The sequence below is a fragment of the Strix uralensis genome, chromosome 18 (assembly GCF_047716275.1).
Source record: "Strix uralensis isolate ZFMK-TIS-50842 chromosome 18, bStrUra1, whole genome shotgun sequence".
NCBI lineage: Eukaryota > Metazoa > Chordata > Aves > Strigiformes > Strigidae > Strix > Strix uralensis.
The window spans coordinates 3,627,283-3,650,981 of NC_133989.1; the positions used below are offsets into that span (position 1 = coordinate 3,627,283).

The 23,699-nt window shown below is 46.2% G+C and overlaps 1 long non-coding RNA gene across 1 annotated transcript; it reads left to right on the plus strand.

Annotated features, from left to right (window-relative positions):
• Window positions 1–11,843: 11,843 nt before the first annotated feature.
• LOC141951757 (uncharacterized) lies at window positions 11,844–16,882 on the plus strand. Its single transcript, XR_012631446.1, has 2 exons — window positions 11,844–12,039; window positions 14,965–16,882. It is a non-coding gene; the product is annotated as an uncharacterized LOC141951757 (long non-coding RNA).
• The last annotated feature ends 6,817 nt before the right edge of the window (window positions 16,883–23,699 follow it).

The window sequence follows — 23,699 nt, forward strand, 5'->3', positions numbered from 1 at the left end:
TCATGTTGATTGTAATTAGTTATTCTCCTTAAATTGTTATTAATCAAGTCCCTTATCAGCTCTTCCATTATTTTTCACAAAATCAACATCAAACAATCAGATTTATAATTACGCAAGTCATCCTCCTCATCGATGTTTATGCATTGGCACAAAGTCAGCAATGCTTCGGTCTTCTGGAAGACTCCTCGCCTCGCAGACACTGCCGGCCCGGGGCACTCCTGGACAGATTTTAAAACTCTCAGGCGCAGAATACTGAGGAATGCTGATCAAAAAAATCCTCTAGCTGTAGTAGCAGCTGTTTAACATCCTGCGTTGGAACTGAAGATATTTCACATCATCATATTACATTGCTACTTCACTTAGCTTTTTCCCCAAAATAGAGAAATTAAATATTTAGTGTCTGCCTTTTATGCATTCTTGTTTTAATGTCTGCTATTCTGTCTAGACAAGTAGTTTTAGTCTCTTACATCTAAAGAGCACTGCCCGATTGCCCTCAGCTCTTCTAGCCATAGGTTTCACCTAACAGCCTTCTGCTTGAGGCTGGTTTAAGTTCATTACTACTCACTTTCCCTTCCTTCCTTTCTGTGAGTTTAGACCTACTCTCACTCCACTTTGAGCTTCTTGTTTTAACCAGAATAACCTTCTCTTTCCCAATGCTGAGATTTTACTAGATTCCCTAGAAGCCAGAGTCCCTTTAAACAAAGAGTTGCCAATATCATTCACATTTTCTGTTTAAAATCCTCCAGGTGACCTGGCTTACAACACTGAAAAGGAAGGGGTCCTACTGTCAGCTCAGGCTTTCTTCTGTCTGTGCCCAGCGCGTATGATTGAAACGGGGTCTCCTCTGTGCTGGCTGTGGCTAGCTTTTGGATCTGTGATCAGTTGTCCAGCTGCCAAGATGATCTTGTCGAGAATCCTTCCAGTTTTGGTTAGGAAACACTCTTCTACGACATTTAGAAAATCCCAAAACCAGCATTATGAGCCCTCCAGCTGACATAATTCAAGTTGAGGTTCTCCTGGAGAGGGTAGGGAAATTTTCTTAAATATCATATGTATGTGACTAAGGAGCCAGTAGGCCCTCTTTTCTAGTGAGAGTTGATGGTCTGAAGAAGTGTCTTCTTTTGGCTTTTATTTGTATTTGAGGTCACTTTCTCTTAAGTTTCTAGTGGTGCTTGAAACACAGCAATGTCACTTCTGATATTGATTGTCTCTCCTGCGCCTTCTTTGACCACTCAATTCTTTCTAAATAGGTTACAACTATTGATTTTAATATTCCAGGGACATGGATTTTCTCCCCAAGTTTAAGTCATGCTCTCCAGATGGAATTTGTACTCATAAATTAGTTGTTCCCACTTTTTTTTATTGCTCAGACTCGCCACACTGCTATATAGGCAATTAATGTTCTCTTCACTTCCCTAGGTGTGTTCATTAGTTCTTTTCTCAGCAGCTTCATTTCCTTCCTTGGGCCATAGATGGGGGTGGATGCTGAAGGATTTCTGTGCTTCTTTGTGCTCTCCAGTGCCCGTTCCTGCTCAACCAGTCTAAGTGTCCCTCCTTCCAGAAAGGCCACCAGCCCAAACAGCTGGCAGGAGACACACAGTAGAAAGGAAAACCTCAGCCCAACCACTGCCAGTTGCAGCACAGATGGATTTCAGGGTCATCATGGCAGTGGATGCAGAATGACTCAAAAAACAATCTGTCATGCATCTGCTTCAGACAGTCTCCAACATCCTGATTTCTACTGGAAACCATTTCCCACGTTCAGCTCAACCTGCCGTGACTGTTCCCCAGGCACACAAGCGCTTTTAATGGGCTGCCACAAAACCATCACATTTGGGGAATAATCTCACTTGCCTTTTGGTCCCCAGGGGATTTCCAGAGGTTTTGCGAACCCCAGTGATGGGGTGGCTAAGCCAAGAGAGAGGAAGAACTGTGCTTAGGGCACCTGCACATGTGGTTTGAGATCTGGCAGTGTCCTCTCACCTCCTCATCTCCTGCCTTTGACACGTGTTTCAAGGTTGTGGTGGCTTGAGTCCAGCCCAGGCCAAGCTGTGCTGACCGCCTAACATGCTTGTGTTCATTTTAACTGGCTCTGTTAGAAAGCAAGAAAAAAATAACCAACTCTGTTCTTGCAGGTCCTAAGTGGTTTGCAGCCAAGGGCTGGAACAGAGACTTCTGATGGTTTTGAAAAGTCTCCCGTCTGGGTGATTTTATTTGCAGCTGGTGCACGTTAATGTATTATGGTTAGAGAATCACTGTTTCAGAGCAAAGTCAAACCACGGCAATTATCCACATTCGGCCCTAGCTGGGCTCAGGGACTGGGGATGTGCCTGTCCCCGTTCTTGAAAATAACTCACTCCATCTTCTTTAATCCAGCAGAGTATTTAGGGGCAAATCTGCGAGTAGAGAAGTGGAGAAGTACGAGAGAAGAGAGCAGAAAGCCTGTAAAATAAACAAGATACAAAATGCCTCCAGGTTGCTCTAAATTATGCATCCTTCCTGTTGTGAGATGTTCAAGGTTGTCTGTTTCTTTGAACGGCTCTCCTCCTGGATACTCACCTTCATTTTCTGGGATGCCTCTGCTGTGGGTCTATGGTTACTTTTCCTTCCCTTTTGCTGCCTTTTAAACAATTTCTTTGCTACTTTTTAAAATTCAGAACATGATGAGTGAGGTCCCCTCTCAGCTGAGCGGTGTGGGAATGAGAAAGGGATAAATCATCTCTAGTAAGAGGTCGGTGCTTGCTGCAGGGCAAGCATCATTGCAAGCCCCTCACCATGGTTTCCCCCTGTTTGAGTCCAGGACAGACGGACGGTGCGGTTTCTGCAGGGACCCTGCACGGCCTCTGCCTGCTCAGAGCCCTGGTCCATCACTTGTGCAGAGCCAGGAGTTTCACTGGGACAAACTGGAGCTCCCTGCCTCTCACCACAAAATGTGGGGGCTGTTCTGGGAAAAAGCCTCAGATGCTCGTTTGCTTAATGCGATTGGCACTTGGTTTGGTTATGAATTTCATTTTTAAATTGTAGCTTCTACTTTTTTGTTGTTGTTGTTGTCGTCATAAAAACCTCTAAATTTCATTAGTTTGCACTTACAAAAATAAACCTGGCATCAACTAGTGAGCTCTCCTGAGATTGTGTCATCAATTTACCCTGCCACTGAAGCAGCCCCATGTCACGCCTGGCACGGTGACAGCACCCAACTTCAATACTGCGGCTGCCTGCAGTCACCTGCCCTACCTGGAGGCGAAGAGGTACTTTCATGGACTTTTCTGATTAGGAACTTTGGTTTCAAGGTTTCAAGCGGAGAAAAGAAAAAAAAAAAAAAAGGAAGTTGATTGTAAATTTAATCCCTGCATTTTAGTCATTTCTGAACCATGGGTCATTAACCACACATTAGTACTGCTAGCCATTTTTCACAGGGGCTGCACCAGCGACATAGAGTGTAGCTGCTGTGTCCTGGAGCATCCTGCCTGTGACCTGTGGTCATCTCAGGGTGGCGGGGGGCACCTGTAACCTGTGGGCTTGGCAGTTTTTTACCAGGCAAATCCCAGAGGAGAGCCAGAACAGTGGCAGTCCAGAGCGTGAGTATGACTGATAGCATTTAAACGTCCTGGGAGTGGTGACTTCTCCATATTTTACATTAAAACACCCCCTTGTCTTATAAAATATCCCAGCGCCATTTCTTATCCTCGCCTCACGCTCCTGTTCATTTTTAACCCTTGCAGCTAGGCGCAGCTTAAACAGTTTCAGGCTTCAGGAATGTGGCCAAGGACTCATCCAGCCCTAACAGAACAAGTGCTATTTGTTGCCGGCATAAACTGAGGTTTTCTTTTAATGGAAAATTCGCGTGTGTCTTGCAGTGTGAAAGATAAATCTGTGAGCATGTGAAAGACCTGTCCCGAAACGTGCTGCGCTGCCTGTGCTCAGCACCAGCCAGAGTCACCCGAATGCTTGCGATGTCAGTCTGTCCGCAGGCTTGACAAACAGCTCGAGGAAGCCGGCTCCTTTAATAGGCTTCAGGGATTTATTTATAGCCCTTTTGAATAAGTGCAGCTGATACTTAAGATAGGCAGATTTAATGACAGCGAGCTGGCAAAAGGCCAGGTCTGCAAATAGTGCCACTAAAAGTCTTCTCCACCATAAAATTTGTTTAATGTAAGAAATCATATCGTGCAGGGTTTTGCCTGCCATTTTTATAATTAGCAAGAGAAATCTCCATTTCATTCCTAAGAGCGGCTAGCACTTTATGGGATGTGGCTGTCTTTCGGTGGCAGTTTTGGAATTTATCTCCATGTTTGGAGGGACTCTTGTGCTTTGTGTCCCATGGGATGGGGACCTTGCTCACCCCAGATCTCCTTGCTCTTCCCCAGAGATGTGAGGAACAGAAAAGAGCATCAGGACCTGTGCCAGGGCCATGTGGTGGCTGATCACGGAGGAGGAGGAGGATCACACCCTGTATGTGCCAAGCCCTAGGACCAAATCCTTGCCAAGGAGCCACTAGCCAACTCAGTGACACCCCTCTGAGATTTGACCAAAACCCCATCAAACTAACCAGAAAAGCAGCTTCTGGACTGGGTAAATGGCAGTGGGGCAGTTTGTGATCTGTAGACAGGCAAAACGCATTGAAACCACAACACTTTGGTCTCACTTCATTGATGTTTGATAACTTTGCAATAATTTTCCCTAAAGGGCCATTTTAGATTTTTTGCAACTATTCCCACTTTTTACAGACCTCTTGCTCATATACAAAATACCCAGAAAACTTCTTCGAAAACAGTTATTTTATTCCCTTTCTTCTCTTCCTCTAATAGAACAGAAACGTGCTTGAGTGGTTTTGCTTACTAACCACAACAAATGACTCTAACAACACATAGAGCAGCGTACCACACCTTATGGCCTGGCATCGTCCCCAGCAGCATCGCTGCTGATGGCAACGTGTCCCTGGGAACAGCCTTTGCAGGTGAGCATCTACCTTAGAGTTTGCAGAGGGATCCCAGGATGTGCTTGGGGAAGAAGGGAGATCTCATCTTCCAGCCCAACCCACAGCCCACTCCGCTTCACAAAAGGTGTTTTTTTTGGTGTCGTATAGGTTTGCCCTCTTTGAGGGAGCAGTGCCTTAAAAAACTATGTAATTGGGATAATAAAACGAAAGAGAATGCTAGCAAAAATCAGAGGGTTGGAAATCCCATTAGGTTTTACATTTAGATGTACAGGTGCATTTCAGGAGCTCTCTGACTGTGATCTAGGTACAGTGCAATAGCAAGCAGGTCGCCCACTTTCTCTTCACTGTGGTCACCCATCCAGCCTCCTCCATCAGCAGAAGAGCTGAGAAATAGGCTTTTGCTCATCTTATTTTCTGAAGGGTCCCCTCGAGATGTGTTCTCTACCTGCACACTTCCAGAGCAGCCATCACTGCTCACCCAAGCCACCACCGCTCACCTCTGTCGCGAGGTGGCCCATGGGACTGTGAGAGAATCTGGAGAAGATGGGATTATTCTGGACACCTTTACAGGAATACATTTCCCTTATGTTCGCACTGTATATGTCCTCTCAGCTATACAGATTTTGGTCCGGCTTCCTCCTATTATAAAGATTAACCATGGGCAAGCTCCGACCAACTCCATGATTTAGATTACCCATTTCTGTAGCGGACTGAGCACCTTCCTGGCTGTGAGATGGGCTGATATTTATAGACACACTCAGGATCCCAGATAAAATGCTGTGTCTTTAATTGAAGATGCAAGAGATGACTAGTGTCCTTTCTGTGGGATATGGTTTAAAGTTGAGGTACTTCAGGAGTGACTTAATGCCTTGCTGACCTGGGACCTACATTCAGAGGAAGCTTTAAAATTAAAAAAGGCAGGGGAAGGAAAATAATTGGGTGGATTGTGCTGAAAAAGGTGCTAGGTATGGCTGTTCACTTCGTCTTTTTTTAATTTTAGGCTTTTCCTATCACATTTTCCCTCCAGCAGGATGAAAAATTGAAAGAGCCGGGCACACGGTATCTCCTCTACAGATACAAGCAAGAAGTACACACACGGACATTTATTTACTGGAAGGAGGATAACTCCATCACACAGAGAAGTGAATGTGTCTCCTTCAATTGCTTCTGCACACACGGGGCCCAGGAAGTCACAGGGGGAGCTGCCAGCACCGGTGGGGTTCAAGCACAGGGAAAATGAAGCTCATGCCCTTACAAGACACCATGTGCCCTATTTCCAGGTAACAACCGGGTGTGAAAGAGGCACCTTGTTGGCTGTACATGTGTTTAGACCTGAATTTCACACTTTGTTAGTCTTAGGAGTCCCTGGAGGCTCCTTCATGCTGCCTGGGGGGATTTGACCTTGGGAGAGGTTTGCTGGTGCTGTGCAGGCTGCAGCTTGCCATGTCTCCTGCAGTGGCAGGATCCGTGCTGTGCCCGTCGGGATGCTCAGCCCGGCTCCGCATCGGCCAGGGCGCAGCTGTGAAATCCCCTTTGGGAGAGGTTAGTGCTGCTCAGGTGCAGCCGCTTTGCGGTGGCATCCAGGAGCAGGTCTGATAAATGAACCCTCCCCTGACACTGTGCGGTAAGTAGGACCGGGCAGTTTTGCTTTTCACCAAGCACCTTCCTTCCAAATACACGGGAGGTGTTTGTAGCGATGTGATTAGCAATGGAAGCTGGCAGCTGTATTTTGAGCCCCAAAAAAGTCTTTCAAGATTTTGAAATGGATTGCCAAAATCCCCCAAGAGACCTGACCCCCGAGCAACCGACATGTAGCAGCTTCAGTAACCCTAGCTTCAGGACACTGACTCTTTCTCCTGCTCTCAATTAATTCTACAAATCCAGAGGCTTTTCAACAAAAGGATATTAATTCAAGTGAGTTCCCTGTACAGTTCTCACCCATGATCAAAATCCAGCGATCAGGAACATGCTCTTCCCACCCCATATATCCCGAGACGATGCAAACCCACCCACAATCGCTCTGGACAAGAGTGAGAGCTCCCAAAAAGATTTCAGGAGGTTTCTGGGGTGCCATGACTGATCCTGCACCCAAGGAGGGTGATGTCCCCCATCCCTTCATGCCGTTCTGCAGCTGACATGCACCCAGCAGAGATCTCCGGTGTTACTCAGTTACTCGGTCACTCTGGTACATGCAGACTCACAAGGTGGTTTCAGTGACTGGGGATTGTGCTGATGTAGAAAAATTGAAACTATCTATTTAGTGGAGGGCAGAGGGAGCAATCCAATGGATTATTCACAAAGACTCAATCCTGGTTGAATTTTGACAGAGCCCTGCTGTAGCCCTGTCCCACATAGCTGAGCACTTCTACAGGAACAGGTATCATAAAAATGCATCTGCAACACAAATAGAATTTTGGGCAGTTGAAGCGAGCTCTGGTCGCATCACTCCCCAGCCGAGGAGAAGGTTTGAACTCTGAGCTTCAGATACCAGTTTGAACACACTTGTGTGTGTCCAGGGGGTTATCCCTTTGCAGACACCAGCGCATCCCATGTGCCGTGCAAGGCACCGATGCAGCCTGGGTGTTAGCGACAAATGGTCACATCAAAATAACACATTTACGGACCAAAAGTGATTTTGCTACAAAATCTAGGATTTCAAGCAGTGAAAGCACCTGATCAGAGCATGTTATGCTTTGCTAGCATACAAATCACAAGCAAAAGAAGGCATTTCACTCAGTAAAGCTGCAAGTTTCGAACTAAACTGAATTTTTCTGGCCCAAATTACTAATTGCAAATTATTCACTCAGTTCTGGTAGAATGTGCTGTTTTTGCTGAACTAAAACCAACTGTATAATACCCTCTTAGCCTACTGGGCTTATCTCCAGAGCTCAAAGCTGTTCAACTTCCTCCTCTCTCTTTTCCCTCTCATTTATTTTCCATATGATAAATAATAAAAAAAGGATTTTTAAACCAGAATAGGACAGAAGTTTTCTTTTTTAGTGCACAGTTTGCTGGGGCATGGGGGAAGGCTGGAGAACCTGTACTATTATCAAGAATGCCACTCAAATTACAATATAATTGTCTGAAAAAAAAATTCTGGCAGCTAATTCTGATTGCAGTGCACATTTCTGCGCTTGTGACAAATGATTTCTAAAGTTAGACTCAAGGACACCAAGCTTCCAAGAGGTCACTCATCTACAGTGTTTATTTTATTTGCCATACCAAAAGAAGTTTTAAAACAGTTACATTAAGAGGAGGGAAAAAAACAAAAAAAAAAAAAAAAGGAAGAAAAGCATGGATGATCTGGAAAAGATTGAAGTGTTTTGTTTTAAAAGGACTGATGCTTGGAGCCATAAAGTATGAAATACAGGAGGGAAAGCAGATTTGGGGCTAACCTGCAATATCACATTAGACTTTAAAGCTGTTCCAACAGACTAAGCATTTCAGAAAGAATCGGAGCTGTTTGTGATAAGTTGCTCCTCTTATCGGCAAACTGTCATCCGTCTTGAGTGAGAACATTTTGTCCACCCTACCAAAACAAGTCAGAAAAATTGGATAAAAACAAAAATATAAATCAGAACGGTAGCTGGGAGCAGAACTGAAATGATGGCAATTTCCTGGCAAGGATTGCTGTACAGCTAAATGTCAGATGTGGCAGAAAGAATTATACTTTCAACTTGAGGTCAGGAATTATGTGTGAGCATGTGGTGGCCAGACCCCCGGCCAACGCAGCCACAGCGGGACCCGCGTGGCCTCCTCTGACAGCCACGGTGGCCCGGCGGGCAGCGGTGCCGGTGCGTGTCCTGGCTGCAGACCTGGCAGCTCGCTCCCATCACCGTCCCACTGGAGGCTCTGCTCCTTCCCTGGCTGTGGCATAGCCCAGCTCCGCGGCACGAACCTCCCATTGATTTCAGCAAGGTCTGCGTGGCTGGATCAGCCCCTTTCTGCTCGCAGCCAGAAGCAGAAGGTCGCGGTGCCTGCAGCTTGCTGAGGGTCTCAAGGCAATCTTTGTGACTGGAGGTAAATATTGCCGGAGCCGCCCTGCCCTGTGCCTGGCTCCCTGAAGAAGCTTTTCCATGGGATAAGTGCTTGCAGATGATTACGAATTAATTGCTTCCCAGGCTCTTTCTAACTCTAACCATTTCACTGCATTCCCACAGCACCCCTGGAGCTACAGCGGCGGATGGAGAATGGAGGTGGAACCTCTCCCCGGGTGTGTGCACATGTGCGGGGTTGTGGGGGTCAACTGCAGCTGAAGTGCTGGGCTCCCCCTCTCCTCCGGGTCTCCTGCAGAGAAACCCTGCTCAGATCAGGGGGAAGCATCAGGGTACGACCTGCTCCTTCGCGGTGATAACTATGGCCAGCCCCTCTGTCTGCCCTCCCCTTCTCAGCCCCGCATGGGGAGGCATTTAGCTGCACCCTCAGATCTTAGTGCTTCATGTCCTCAGGCCAAGGACACGCAGGGATATCACGGGTGCATGTGTGCCGCTGAAGCATGGAAAAATATCTAGGGACATGGGCACGATATCACGGCAGCACCTTGGCGTTTGAGCTGGAGGCAAAGCGGGGTGTCCATAACAGCACTGGGGATGAGCTGTCTTCATCCTCTCCCAGGCAGAAGCTTGGCAGCCCAGGAGGGCAGACACTGTGCTCAAGGCACGCACCCAATTGAGATGGGCAGCAGCGGGATGCCCAGGGACCATGATGGGTGGAGGGGAGCCAAGGTACAGCCTGCCAGCCCCTTCCCCACGCTGTGCCTGATGCTCCCAAGTGTTTTTCTCCTTCACTTCAACACATTTAACACCGTGTTCCCACCGCAGCAGCCGAGCTGATATCACTGGAGGCAAGACCTGAATCAGATCCTGAAAAAATCAGCTATTTAGATGCACCATGGCTGCTGCACTCTTGGCGGCAGTTAAACCACAAGACACCTAATTGCAATTTGGAAACAGAGGTACAATGAGGGGAGATTTGGAGACACCCTTTTACGAAATCACCAAATGGGAAAAGAGAGATGCTGGGCAGAAATGAGACGTTTGGTCCGTCAGGTCATGAGTAGTAAAGATGTGGCAATGTCAAAGGCTGGAACAGCCTGGGGTGGGGAGCAGCACTGTCGAAAGCAGACGAGGGAGGAGATGGTTCTGTGCCCCTTCTAAATGAGCAGCTGAAGGGGAATCACTGGAAAACCCCCCAAAACCCTTTGCAGGTGGGGAAGGGGGAGCTAGAGTGGCTACAAGGTCTCACAGCCCCCAGCACCGCTCCCTGCCCAACCTGCCTCAAGGTCACTGCACCCCCAAAGCCCTTCCCCAGCCCCCAGCACTGCAGGAGCAGAGCACTCGATACAGTGGGGTTGTTGGGGCTGTGTTACGGCGAGCTGCTCTGCTTTATTTTGGGTTTTAAAACTTTTTTTTTTTTTTTATGTTAGTCATTTTGCAACAGTTTGGTGCTCAGGGCACTGCAAGTGCTTCTGTAAATCCAGATGAATGAGCAATAGCTGAGCCTTTGCTTCAACCCAACCGGGAGTGAAACTTCCTAACACACAAAGGCTGGATTGCCGGGTACTGCAAAGCCCTGCTACAAGTACCGACATCATGGGCCCATCTCAGAAAGACTAAGTGGTTTGTAATAAGGGGGCTGGGATAGGGGACAACAGTTTATTCCCATTTGGAAATATCCCAACAGCAAGGACATCAAAGCTGCCACTGAAGCAGAAATTGCTGAGAGGCTGGTGCAAACTCATCTCCTAAGAGTATCACTTAATGCACATTTTGTTGCAAGAGAAGGGGTGACTCAGGCAAGGGTTAATCAAGGCTGAGCTGTGCACCTAGCACATACACACCGCATTTGCAGTAGTGTGGGTGCACATATATATTTATATCTCTCTCTCACATATATAGGTATTTAGTTATCTATGGCATGTGGGCTGGGGAGCAGACAAGCTCTCCTCTCACCACAGTGGGGTGTGGGATGCCACACAAATTCTCTCCATCGCTTCTCTGGAAATCCTGGCAAGCCCAGGGGAGCCTGCAGTTAATCAGCGCCGTGTCGCCGTGCACCGCTGCGGGCAGCAGGACTTCACTGCGGCTTTTCGGGAAGCCCTGGAGCAGCCATAGCCCAGGCAGCCACATACCCCCCAGCACCCCAGGAATGGCTGAGCGCTCAGCCCCTTGTTGGCTTTGTCTGCAGGGTCCTGCGCTTGCTGATGAGACTTTCCAGGCCTATTTAGAAGAACTTCATCATCTTTTTTTTGGCATTGTAATGCCCTAACAGCATGGTTGGTACAAAAAAGCTGGAAGATCAGCCAGCTCATGGCCAGTCCCTCTCTGCTGTTAGACACACAGCAGAGCTCAACTTCTGCTTTGGTTGCTTTTAGTGGTGCTGTTTGTCTGCTTGCAAGGATCATCATATTCCCCCCCTGTATTGCACCACTGACAATAAATCCAAAGCAACTGGGGCCCGAATTTTTGAAGAGGTTTCCTGAAGGGAATGTCAATTACCTTTCCCTTCCAGCACCGCCGACGTCCTCTGGCACTTACAAATCCCAGTTTTATTCTGAGAAATGCAGCCACTTGCTCTAATTATTCAGCCTGCTCTCTAAGGTGAGAAAAAAAAATAAATTTAGTAAGTAAACTTGAAAAGGCAAGGGGTGGTTTAAATTGGTACGGTTGTGACTCCAGGCATGAAGGAGTACAACTCCTAACAAAGACAGTCTGTGTGTATGCAATGGTTTGTGTGTGAAAGTATGGAAGGAGTGGGAGAACATTGTGGACTAACTCTTGAGGTCCCATTTTGGGTGAAATTCCTGTCTGAGGCAGCTGGGATTGCTTTTGCTTCTGATTTGGTTAGAGAAAATAGTGCCATGACCTGGATCTGTATTTCTCTCTCTGCCCAGCACAGTAACTCTATTCGAGCTCCCTGAGAGCCCTGTGCTTTTCTGCACTGGTGGCTGTGAAATCATGAGCTTCAGAAGGGGAAACTCAAGAGCCTTGGGGTCCAGAAGAGGATGGAGGAGAGACTTCCTTCCCTTGATCTGCCATCGCCACAGGGACCAAGGGGTCCTCCCAGTGCTGCTATGGAAACGCAGGGAAGTCTCCGGGGAGGTACTGTGCTCCTCTGCCCTTGGGTGACATGTTCCCCTCTCAGCACTTGTCCTCCAGGTGCTTCGTCTCACTCCATCCCCACCCCTTCCCCCGATCTCTCTTCATGGGCTGCCACACTCCTTCCACATTTAGATGCCAGTCTGTCCTTGCTCATTGCTATTCTCCACCCATCTCCTTAGCTCAGCCTAGTTTCAAACGCAAATGCTTTGTCAAGGTGCCAGGATCCCCCGGCAGAGATGAAGGTTGGTAGATCAATGCCATGAATGCCTCCCAGAGCATGAGCATCTCCACACAGCTTGTGCCTGGAGAGAGGGACCAGCCCTGGGGCTTGGAGATGCTGAGGACCCTCCCTGCAGTGGCACTTCCAGATTTGCAGCCCCACCTCAGCTGCCAGCTTTCCTCCAGCACTTGGCTTTCCTCTGGGCTCACCAGCTCAGCTATAAAAATTGTGGTATTTGGGAACCAGCAGCCTTAATTATCTTTTAAATCTCATTATCCTCTTTCCTATGATCTTGTCTTTGCTCATTGTTACACCCCTCAGTGTCTGCGGGCAGCTGAGAGCTCTGCCTCTCCCTGCAATTCCTCGTAGCACCACCACATTCCTGGACAACTTGCACACAAGCCACACGAAATTTTAATCTAAATCATCCCAAAATCAAGGACAAAATACAAGGTTCATCACTCCTGAATCACAACCAGACCACAGGCAGTGGCACCAGCTCAAGAAGATGCAAATGCCTTTGTAGAAATGCCTTTGCCAGGAACATGCCCCATTGCTGACAAGGGCTTCCCAGGGATTTCCAGGCTGGTCCCATAGGAGAAATAAGTGCTGTCATCCTGGGCCACAGTGTCTGGCTCTTGTGGTTCATATTATTTGTAAGGAAAATAACCTTGTTTGTCTCAGACCAGCTTGTTCTGAAATCTTGGAATTTAGGTGTCATTACTAGGTATCATTCTCTGCGGGCATAAAGTCATACCTAGCCAGCAATCCAGCCATCTGCAGATACATGAGGAGGATAATTTGATTCCATCTTTGGAAATGTCAGATTTTATGGATGAATAAAATACATTCCATTTTCTTCTGTTTATCAATATTGGGTGAAAACAGACTAGAAATTGCTTATAAATGGGTAGTGTCAAGAGGAGGCAATCTGTTACCCCTAGCATGTGCCCAGCACTGCCACAGCCACAGACACCTGCATAGTGTGTAAGAGCCACGTAAAGCAAAAAACAAGGCACAGGTGGAAGAAAGAGTAACCTCTGACACCTCTCCATTTACAGCTATTGCTATACAAGTAGGTCCAGGTCCTGCAGTCGATAATTCTGGTGTCACAAAATAAAATGGTCTCAAAGCTACTGCAAATTCTTGGTTTCCAAGGGAGATTTGAAGAACCTTGTAAGGATGTTCTCACCTGAGCTCTGAGCCAAAGGCAAAGCAGAGACCTGAGGCTAAATAAAAGGAGCCCTGTGCCCTGCAGTACGGCTGAGCCCCCAGTCAGTTGCCCGTGGCCAGAGCAAAGGGGGCAGATGGGCCTGGTCCAGTGAAATGCTGATTGCTCGTGTGCTTTAATTGCCAAGCTCAAACCAGGTCAAAATCTGGCCACACAGAAAGGATGCAGTCCCTGACAGCATGGTAATGGTGAAGGGAGAGATTTCAGGAAGGAGAATAGAAGAGCGGTGAATGAACTTTTCAGATAAATTATAGCTAAAGAGGAATGAAACATTATAGTTTCAATTACCGCTGTGCCCAGCCACGCAGGTAGTAATTCAAACAAGAAACAATTGGTGGATTGTCACCCTCAAATCAGACACATACCATTTAATTCCATTTACTGAGGGTTCACTGACTGTATTTTGAATCAAATGCAGCCATTAATGTGCAAAGATCTGAAAAATGCATGTGTCCCTTTTACAAATGTGACAGCGAGACACTAATTCCTGTAAAACCCTTTTTCTTCAGGTTGGGCTGTTCCTATTGCCTTTAGTTATGCAGATATTACTTATTAAAAGTTTCAGTATGCCAAGCTAGTTCTTTTGAAATGGCTTGTACCTTTTTGTTCAGGGCACACGAAAACCACGGCCAAATCCAGTCTTATATTCCATCATCCAAACTCAGCAAATTGATTCGAATGCAGAAAAAGCTACTTTCATTAAAACAATTAAATCCTTACTATTATTGCCATATCTGGCTATTACAGCACAAATATAAATCATCAGTTATTGGAGCTAAAAGCTTTCAGATAGAATTGCTCTAACATCTGCCCCACACGATGGGCAGAGGAAGGATGACGTTCACCAGGCTTCTTCATGGGCAATGCTGATGCCTAAGTAAAAACCTGTCGTATTTTTACTTAGTGAATATTATTGTGGTGCCCTATTTTGCTCCAGTAGAAAAACAATGAGCAAGGTGAGTGGGAGGAGGAATGGTGCCCGGGATGGGAAGAGCTGGCACCTTCCCCAGGTGATGCTTTCTTCCCTGCACGCTGCCACGGGGTGTGTGTGACCCTGGCTGGGTTTTGCATAGTTTGAACCATGCAATGGCACTACACAAAGTTAAATCTATGCCCTCCCTCATCCAAGAAACAATTTTATGCGTGAAAATGTCCTGTTCAACGTGATATGGTGGAATGGTTTTGGCACAAAGATTTGGGGGATCATCTGGAGTACTTTTGCTTTCCTTTTTAAAATAATAACTGCACGTATCCCATGTGTGTGCACCATCACATGCTCTCCATGGGGCCACGAAGTGTGTTGCCTAATAAAAACAGACCTTTCCACGAAACTGCACTTGCCCTTCTGATCTGGTTGAGATTGCATCAAAGGGCAGATTGTTTAAATATAATTTCACTGGTTATTGAGTGGGTCATCAGAATGGGATATGAAATTTCAAAGGCTTTTCTCCTCCTGCTCTTCACATCATTCTAGGTCACACTTCCCTACAGGTGCTCCCTGTTGACTCAAGGACACTTCCAGGCAGCAGAATATCAAAGGAGCAAGGATGGACAGGCCAGCTCATCCTGCACATTTTAAATTGCTTAAAAAGACCCAGAAGCCTTTCTGCAAAGAGAGTTTGTGGCAGGGACTGAAATCAGTGCTCAGCATGTGGCTTAGACAAACAGAGTGGTCATTAGTGACTGTTGTCATTGTCACACCGGTGTAGACTGTTAATTCAGCACAGGAGTCATTAAAAAAAAGCCTCAGTGGAGAGAGGGGGTTTTTGTAAATGCTAGATGACTTGGCAAAAAATGAAGATGACCCTCAATATCCTATGTTGCTCTGCTTGTAAATTCAGAACAGAAACTCCCAGGAATTTGCTGGGGACAGGATTAGGCACTAATTATTTTCTTATGCTGAAAACTGTTAAAATCTGACCTTGCTTTTCCTCACCCCACAACCAAGCTAAGCTCACCAGTCATTCAACAGATCCCTCTCTTCCCGGAGGATGTCACCACCTCCAAAGCTTTCACCCTGACTTTGCTCCTGGGTTGCGAAGGTGATATCACCATCCCCAGTCCTTCTGCCAACCCGTGCCTTCAGCTCGAGGGGACGTTTGGCTCCATCACACTGAGTGTGACTATTCCCATGTGTCTGAGAGCGAAGGGCTCAGTCTGCACCCACTCCTGCTCCAGCCTGAGTCCCAGGGCTTTAATTGCCTCCGAGCTTGCGATTAAAGAGCAGCATCCACTATGCTGCATGGGCGTCCTTCCGTTAGATTTCCTCCTACCAGGGGCTTTTAATTTATTTGTATTTCCAGCAGCGATAATTGAGTTATCAATTTTGTGCTCTTTTGGACCAGAAGCAAAGAGATCAGAGAGCTATTTTATACACCTAATTATAGATTATTTCCCATAGCTATAAAACCACGGAGAGACAGATCCAGAAAACCTGTTGTGAGGTGCTCTGTGTCCTCTTCATCTCGTGACTTCTCCTTATTGCTCCCTTAGACTCCAGGCTGAATACCCTCCAGACAAAACAGTGTCAAAAGCAAGGGATACCTATTTCCCCACGGGACAAAATCTCTCACCACCCCAGCAGAGAGCTGCTTAAAAATCAAATTCAACTTATACCTAAACGATCTGTTTAAGCCTTTAGCACCTCGTAGAGTCAGGCTGAGATTTATTCCATTTCTGTGCAGTTTGGCTATAATCTGTCTCATAACAGTGGCCTGGGGTGCTGCTGAGGAGTGAAATATTTGATTTTCTTTCCCACTTCTGGTTTTTGGGGGTTTGCGTTTGGTGTGGCCCTTCATGCCCCTGCTAGGTCCCCACTCCCTGGGTCCGGCTGCGGTGCCGCAGAGTCACCCTCCATCCAATGCGGGTCTGAGCTGCCTTCAGCATCCGCAGATCAGCCAGAGCTGCCTGGAGCACGCTGCAGTGCAGAGCAAGTGCTAAAGTCCAGCAGATCCTATTTTTATATTTACGGAAAGAGATGGGAATTGTCTGTGTGTTGGTATTAGGTTTCTGGTGGTGACATGAAGAGGCCATCCAAGATGTATGACCTAGCAAATGTACTGTAATGCACACATCACATTTGTTCTCTGAGTAAATAGATATTGTCTAGGGTACATTACAGCTGTGCTTTCATGTTTAATTTAATGTAAGTGAACTGCCTTAATTTCTCTAAATTGTAGTAATAAACATAATGCTAACAGTGATATTGCTAATAATTTATTTAGCAAGTGATTAATCAACAATGAACTATTTTAATTACCTGTTCTGAAATGCCAAACTCTAAATTAATTATGTGTCATTATAAGAATTCATATGTATATATATATATATACACTTATATGTGAATTCCAGGGCTAATTAAAATGAATAAACTATCGGATTTGGTGAATTCATAGAGCTGAGGGGGGATCTGCTCTCCCCTGCTCTTCCGCCCTTTTGCATTTCATCCTCAGCACAAAGAGAATTACATTCCAGTGCTTTAAACAAGTCATTCGTGCTCCTGAAAAATATATTACCCAGAGAAAGTAGCAAACTCCCTGGGTCCCACGCTGCAAACAGAAGTGCTGCTGCGTGGCGAGGGCAGGGCAGTAGCTGGTGGGAGCAGGGGTGGGAAGCGTGAGCTGCAGTGCTTCTGCCGGGGGGAAATGCAGGGTGGGACTCTTCTGACTGACCTCTGTGTCAGACCTTGGAGCTCCCTGGAAATAAAATCAAATGGGAACTCGAATGGGGGAGAAGGACATGATGCAGATTCCCCATCTTCAATTGTTCGCAACAATATTTGGAGGGAAATCGGGGATTGAATTAACAGATTTGGGGCACAATCAAAGAGTTTTTCTTTTTGCCTGGGAGGGGGGCTGCATCTAGAGATGCTGCAAGGCACAAAGCTGACAGCATTGGGGTATTTAGCAGCAGGAGCACCCCCAGGTGCCCCGAGACGAGGCTGGGCAGAAAGGGGAGACCATCTCTTTGCATTAAGTCTCAAGTCCAGAGCTCATGGCCAGGAGGTCCCCAGCCATCCAGCACTGCCCCAACCAGCAGCAGTGGTCTCTGGTGGGTCAGTGCTCATGGTGGGATGTGCAGCAGGGAGGGGCAGGGAACTGCAGGGGAGGGAATCTCTAATTAAAGGGTGGGGAGTGAGACAGTTGTAATGGTTTGTAGCACCGGCTTGAAGAACAGGATGATTAATGAGAGCAATGGCATGAAGGAACCAGAAACTAAGTAATGAGATCTTTATTTGATACATAATACCACTGGGACCTTCTATAAAGAGAATACCAGGAGTAGGGCTAAGTTTGCTAGTTTGGGAGTGTATCAGGAAGGGGGAAAGTATTGCTGACTTTGCAGTCAAAAGCCTGGGCTGTACACAACTGGGACTGCAGTGTTGTTCAAAGTAAGTCTGGGACATGTTAATTTGGTCATATATTTTCAGATGGTGGAAAGACACCCTGACTTTTGATTTAGTGCGCTGCGTGGATCTATGCAATGTTGTGGGTTTAAAATGCAGTGTCCAGAGCCTGATTCAGTCACCTGATGGTTGAATTCCAGCTGGGAGATGAAGAAGCCATTATATACACAACAAGAACTTCCAGCCAGAAATTACTTATGGTTTCAATTGAAGGAGAAGAAGTTGCTGATAGTTTAGGTATGGATGTCAGAAACACAGCAGTTAACAGCAGAGATGAATGAGAGATTGGGAGGTGATAACTTAGATAAATTGGTGTCTCATCCATATTAAGGAGACAGCTCATCCTCAGTTGCTGCCAGATGACATGAACAGTGGAGCGTATATGGATACTAAAATACATTGGTCTTAAAGTTAAATCCCCAAGAACCATCAGAAATAAGTCTCAGAAGCCAAAGTGAGATCTGATGCACACTGCAAAAATATGCAGTCTGTCAGAGCACACTGCTCTCTCCATATAACTTCCACCGTTTGTGGGACAATTATAGAGAAAACGATAGTGTGATCTGTAAAGCAGCTCCTGGAGTGGTTTTATTCACTAACTCAATGCTATGCATAATCATTGCCAGCAACATCTCCAGAGGTGTGTGCATAATAGAGAGACATCAAGTCAATGAGTCAAAACATCAGAAAATAAAATTCAGATGAACATCACATTCAAAAATTGTATCATCTGTCATTTAACACTGTCTGAAGACCTCCTTATTGAAATAATACATCTAAACCCAAAGTTACCCCCGGCAGTAATACCGTATTGTGCTGTGTTTAGGATCTACCAGGATTTGGGGTTTTTTGCAACTTGAGCTGGCTGCCACTGAAGGCGAGCTGGGGTTGTAAGCCCTGTGGGGACCTTCAAACTGAAGCACCCAAAAGACTGTAGAGGGGAAACACAAGGAATTGGGAGGATCAGTTCCTCTCGTGTACCCGCTTCAAAACCTGCCAAAGTCAGTAGTGATCCCCTGTGTCACCCATTTCCTTTGTTGTGTGGATGTGTATAATAACGTTTCTTTTAAGACACAGATTAGCCTCTAAAAAAAGATGTTGTATCCAAATGCAAAATTAATTTGCCCTCACTGACATTACACTTCACTAGATTAGATCCTTCGTTCCTCCTGTTCCAAAACACCCATCGAGATAAGAAGTTTCCCTTTTTGAAAATGCAGGTCTGGAAGACCTTTAAATCCCCTAACTAAATTCTTATCATGCTGTTTTCCCAAAGCACCATGTATAGCATCATCTCTGCACTACAGCTTGAAAGAAACAATTCCCTGCAGATGCATGCATTGAGGCCAGATATCACAGCATGGGCCATAAGGCAAGCATATATATATATAAATGTGTATTTATACATAGGCATATTTTTTCTAATATATATATACACACATGTATTTCTTAAAAAACAAGGCTTTTATTCTAGTCTTGATTTTCTCTTAAACCATATGAAAACATAACTTATCCTGTTGTACTAAAGGATAATAAAAGTTGCCAAGTCGGTTATAATTCCCCACAAGTTCCTAGTTGTAGGTACAGGCAGAATGATAGTTCTGCTCCCTCCTTTTGCCAGCTGCCCGTATCTCCGCCCCACCAGCCAGCACAGGCCCCTGCCGTGGCAGTGGTGGTCCCACCCCGCGTGCAGGCAGGTGCGGGTGGGAAGAGCGAGCGCCGCGTAATGAGTCCGCGTTGCTTCAGGGTATGAGAATGAGCAATGAGCATCTCTGCTGGAAGCAAAATCAGGAACTTGGGCGAGCTTTGCCACTTAGACAACAAATCACTGGGTGTGCTTGAGGGTTCATTTTTCATTGGGAAACACCAGTGAAACGAGTACTTTGCTGCTTATCTCTTTATTGTTCATTGGTGCTTCTTTGCCCTTCATTTCTTGGAAAAGGCATGGTGCTTAAATGGGTTGAAGGGTGGGCGCTGTGAAAGAACTAAGCCACCTCTTTAATCCCAAAGGCTTCGTAAAGGGTTCATTTTGCTCTCCGGGAAAACCTCTGCTTTCCCAGTTCACTCGCCTCCCTCTCTCCACCATCCGTCTAGGTTGCGTCGTCTATATCTGAAAGCATGCTTGCCATCCTTTGAAGAGGTAGTCTCCTCTAAAAAATCAATAGTTAACATTGTCTTTAAATAGTCTGACATTTACCTTTACTGCAGTTTTCATTTCTTTCTGGGATTGCTCAGACATTTGTATTACCCATGTACATTCCTTATTTCTCTGCCTGTAGCCACCGACCAGGAGCTTTGCAAGGATGGCAATTCTGGTGGTGTAGCTCACAGCCACAGATAAGGAGACTTTAGCAAGATAATTGAGAGGACTGGAGCTCACTAATAAAAGCATCTTTAATTTATGGAAGACATCAAGTGAGAATAATTACAAGCAAAAGGGTAGTGTAAATCCCTGAAGAAAATATCCTGAATGCGGTTTTCCCAACAAGCAAATCTGAATGCTGGCCCAAAGGTCAAAAATAAAAGACTGTGAGCTTTAACCTCCTGAGCCATCCACCTTTCCTTTCCCCTCTTGTCAAGAAATTGTCTGGGGGTTCATTTAGAAAGCTGCTTGTTCAGAGTAGGGCTGTTTGCAATCTGGGAAAGTTAAGCAAATTAGCAGAATTATTAGGTAAGAGGCAATTCTCCACAGCCTGCAAAGCAACCGCTTGTTAAATTAGCTCACACGAGAGAGTTGCACTGATCAAATGATGGTTGCAGTGTTTGCAGAGAGAAGGCTGTGCAGGCATTTTCTTTGAAATAACACTGCTGTACTCCAACTGAAAAATAAAAAAGGGGGAGTTTGTGCAGATTCCCCAGCAGGCTGAAATGGGCTCCTTGCACAAATCTACTGGAAGATGCTTTTGTCTTTTACACACATTCCTGCTACTCAGTTCCTTCTACAACAATAATTAAAAAAATACTGAAGAACTAAAACCCAACACCTTCAAACTAGCTACTTCTAAAAATAGGGAGGGCTGCAGGAGAGCTGATGCCACGAGTCCCCTGGAAGCAGGTGGCTCGTTGCACCCACTCCCCTCCGGGACTTGCAAGGACACCTGGGGTTTTGCAGCCTCGTTGTCCTGGGGCGACTTTGGGAATGGGTCTTTCGGCAGCAGAAGCAGAAATTGGAGTCCTCCAAGAAGCCAAGGAGAGGGTGGCTCACACATGGTTTCTGATCACTCAGTCTCATTTTTATATACTCTTTGGCTATTGATTTGGTATTTTTATACCTTATGTAGTGCACTTAGTACGGAAAAAAATGGATTAACCAAGTAAATGTGCTTTATTAGCGGGTCTCTGATGGAAAATTATGTCAGTTTTCCATTTAAAAGATGCATCAGATTAATCCACTCATGAATCAATTTGTCCATGCTTGAAAACCCAACACCCCACATAAAAATTTCCAGTGTCAAACTGCATGCTGGATATAACAATGAAAGTTTTAAAATGAAGAAAAGGTATTATCGGGAAGTCTTTAGCACTTCCAACACAGCTGAGAATGAAATGCTCATCCCCAAAGCGAAGTGAGGGTGTTACAATAGGCTTAACTCCAGCTTAACTCGCAGGAGATGAAGCTGTCTTACTAAAGTCATGGAACTGCATCCATCAACATCAGCACAAGCAGCAAACTGCTGGGCTTTTCCAGCCTCACCCTGCCTATTCAGAAGTGCAAAAATCACCGACAACTACAAGCAGAAGAGCTCTGGAGACCAACAGTGTCTAAAACAAGGGCCAAGACACCTACCAGCTCCTTCCTAACTGCACCCCATAGTCTGACAGGCCCTTACAAACCCAAGGACCTGGTAGTGTGGCTGCGGTGAACGTCGGCCGGATCCTGCAATAACTCTGCCGGCAGATCGATGGGGAGGCTTAAGCGAGCACCCGCTTCTCTGCAGCCCTGACGCAGGCGAGGCTCCCGCAGATGTCAAGGCGGGCATTTGCCCACGGGGAATCTGCAAAGTCAGGCTGGGGCGTATTCACCAGATAAATCCTCTGCAGTTGCTGCAATGGACCTGAGCCACGATGCGGAAGCTCTGGATCCAGATTCAACTTTTCTCCCACGTTTAGGAGGTATGGAGTCTGAAGCCAGTTTAAGTCTCTGCCCAACTGTTAGCTAATAGCTACTTTCTGGCTGTTCCCTGGTTCCCCAAATCCCTTTTTTTAATTGACTGCTTCACACTCCATCATCTGCTTTAAAATGATGAAGGATACAACTCTTAAGCCTCTACAGTGGTAATTTTGGGGCCAGGATCATTAGACTTTGGAATTGCCGTCTGTTGAACACTGCCCTATGGCACAAATGGTGCAGTTGGTTTTTTTTTTCTTTTCCTGCTTCTTTCTATAACTGTCCCAGGTTTTGTCCTTCACAGGCTCTTTTGGCTCACTGGGCCATGCCCCTCACCATGAAAAGATGGATTATGCCTTTACCTTCCAGGTGATCCACTTTTCCCCCTAAATACTTAACAACCAACATGTTCCCCCTCCCCGTCTTGTCTTTACGTAAAAACTTCAAGCTCTCTTGCAAAGATAGATGGGGCAAACTCGCTATGATTACTGTCCATCTGGGAATAATGCTGCCACGGTATTAGACAAAAGTCTACTTAGATTTCATTGTGTTTCATTACTAAAGCACGGAGCATGCTGGAATTTCACAGAAGAGGAGTTTTAGCACAGGAAGGGAGAAGAGGGCTCAGGGTTGGAAATTCCCCTTAAATTCTGCAGGAGTCCCTCAAACAGAAAGTTACTTCGTTAGCCATTTCCCAGCCATCGGCACTGGGAGCCAAAGCGATGAGCACACCTCACTAAAGCACACGGGCAGATCAGCTCAGTGCAGGGCATGACCAGCCACATAAGCCACCCCATGAGGGGACATTTTTCCTACTCTTTGAGTAAAACTACGATGGCACAAAATCAGGAGCTCTGGCAGCTAATCTGCAGAGTGAAAAGGATTGAAATGAGGGTTGTGGTCTTTAGAGCAGGTGTTTGGGGGAACACAGATCTTTCCATCCATGGTCATGGGCAGGAGCGGACAGTATGACCTAATTGTCCTACAGTAAATTGTCCAGCAACCAAATGTCCCTGAGAAAGGGAGTGACAGAGGCTGGGAGGGGGGGATCCCAGGCTCAGAAGAATGAACTGCCTCACAAAAGGGGGATAGAAATTAGCTCCTTTCACAATGCTGAGGAGGGACTGCAGAATAATTCATTATTTGTTCCTGAGTGCAGCACAGGGCCACCTCTTACCCCTGCCAGGATATCAGCTCATGGCTGAACACTTGCATATTTGGGAAATAGTTTCAAATCTCTCCCTCTCTCCCTCTCATTCTTCCCCCCGTCCCCGCCCTTAGCAGTAAAAGGAGAAAGCAGAAGCTATCTGTCATACGCTGCACAAAATGATTTATAGGAGGGGGAGGGCAGAAAGAGCTGGAGGCAAATGTTATCGGAGGGAGGTGCTAAGTGATGTGAAATACCTGTCACACATGGAGGTGGAAAAGAAGTCCTTGGTGTTCAATCTCTTGTACCTTCAAGAGCAACACTGGCCATGCTCTGCCTTCATTACCCAGTTATTCAGCTCGTTGTAGCCCACCTGTAGCAGATGGTGCTTCTGTGCTCAGCCCCAGCTCTGTGGTGCAATCCTACCTTGCAGCCTGGGGACTACATGGAACATCACAGTGCTTATTTTTGGTGTAGTAAAATAAAAGAGGACTACCTCTAGCCAGCTGAGATGCCTGGGCATACATTAATATCACAGGCATAAGGTAA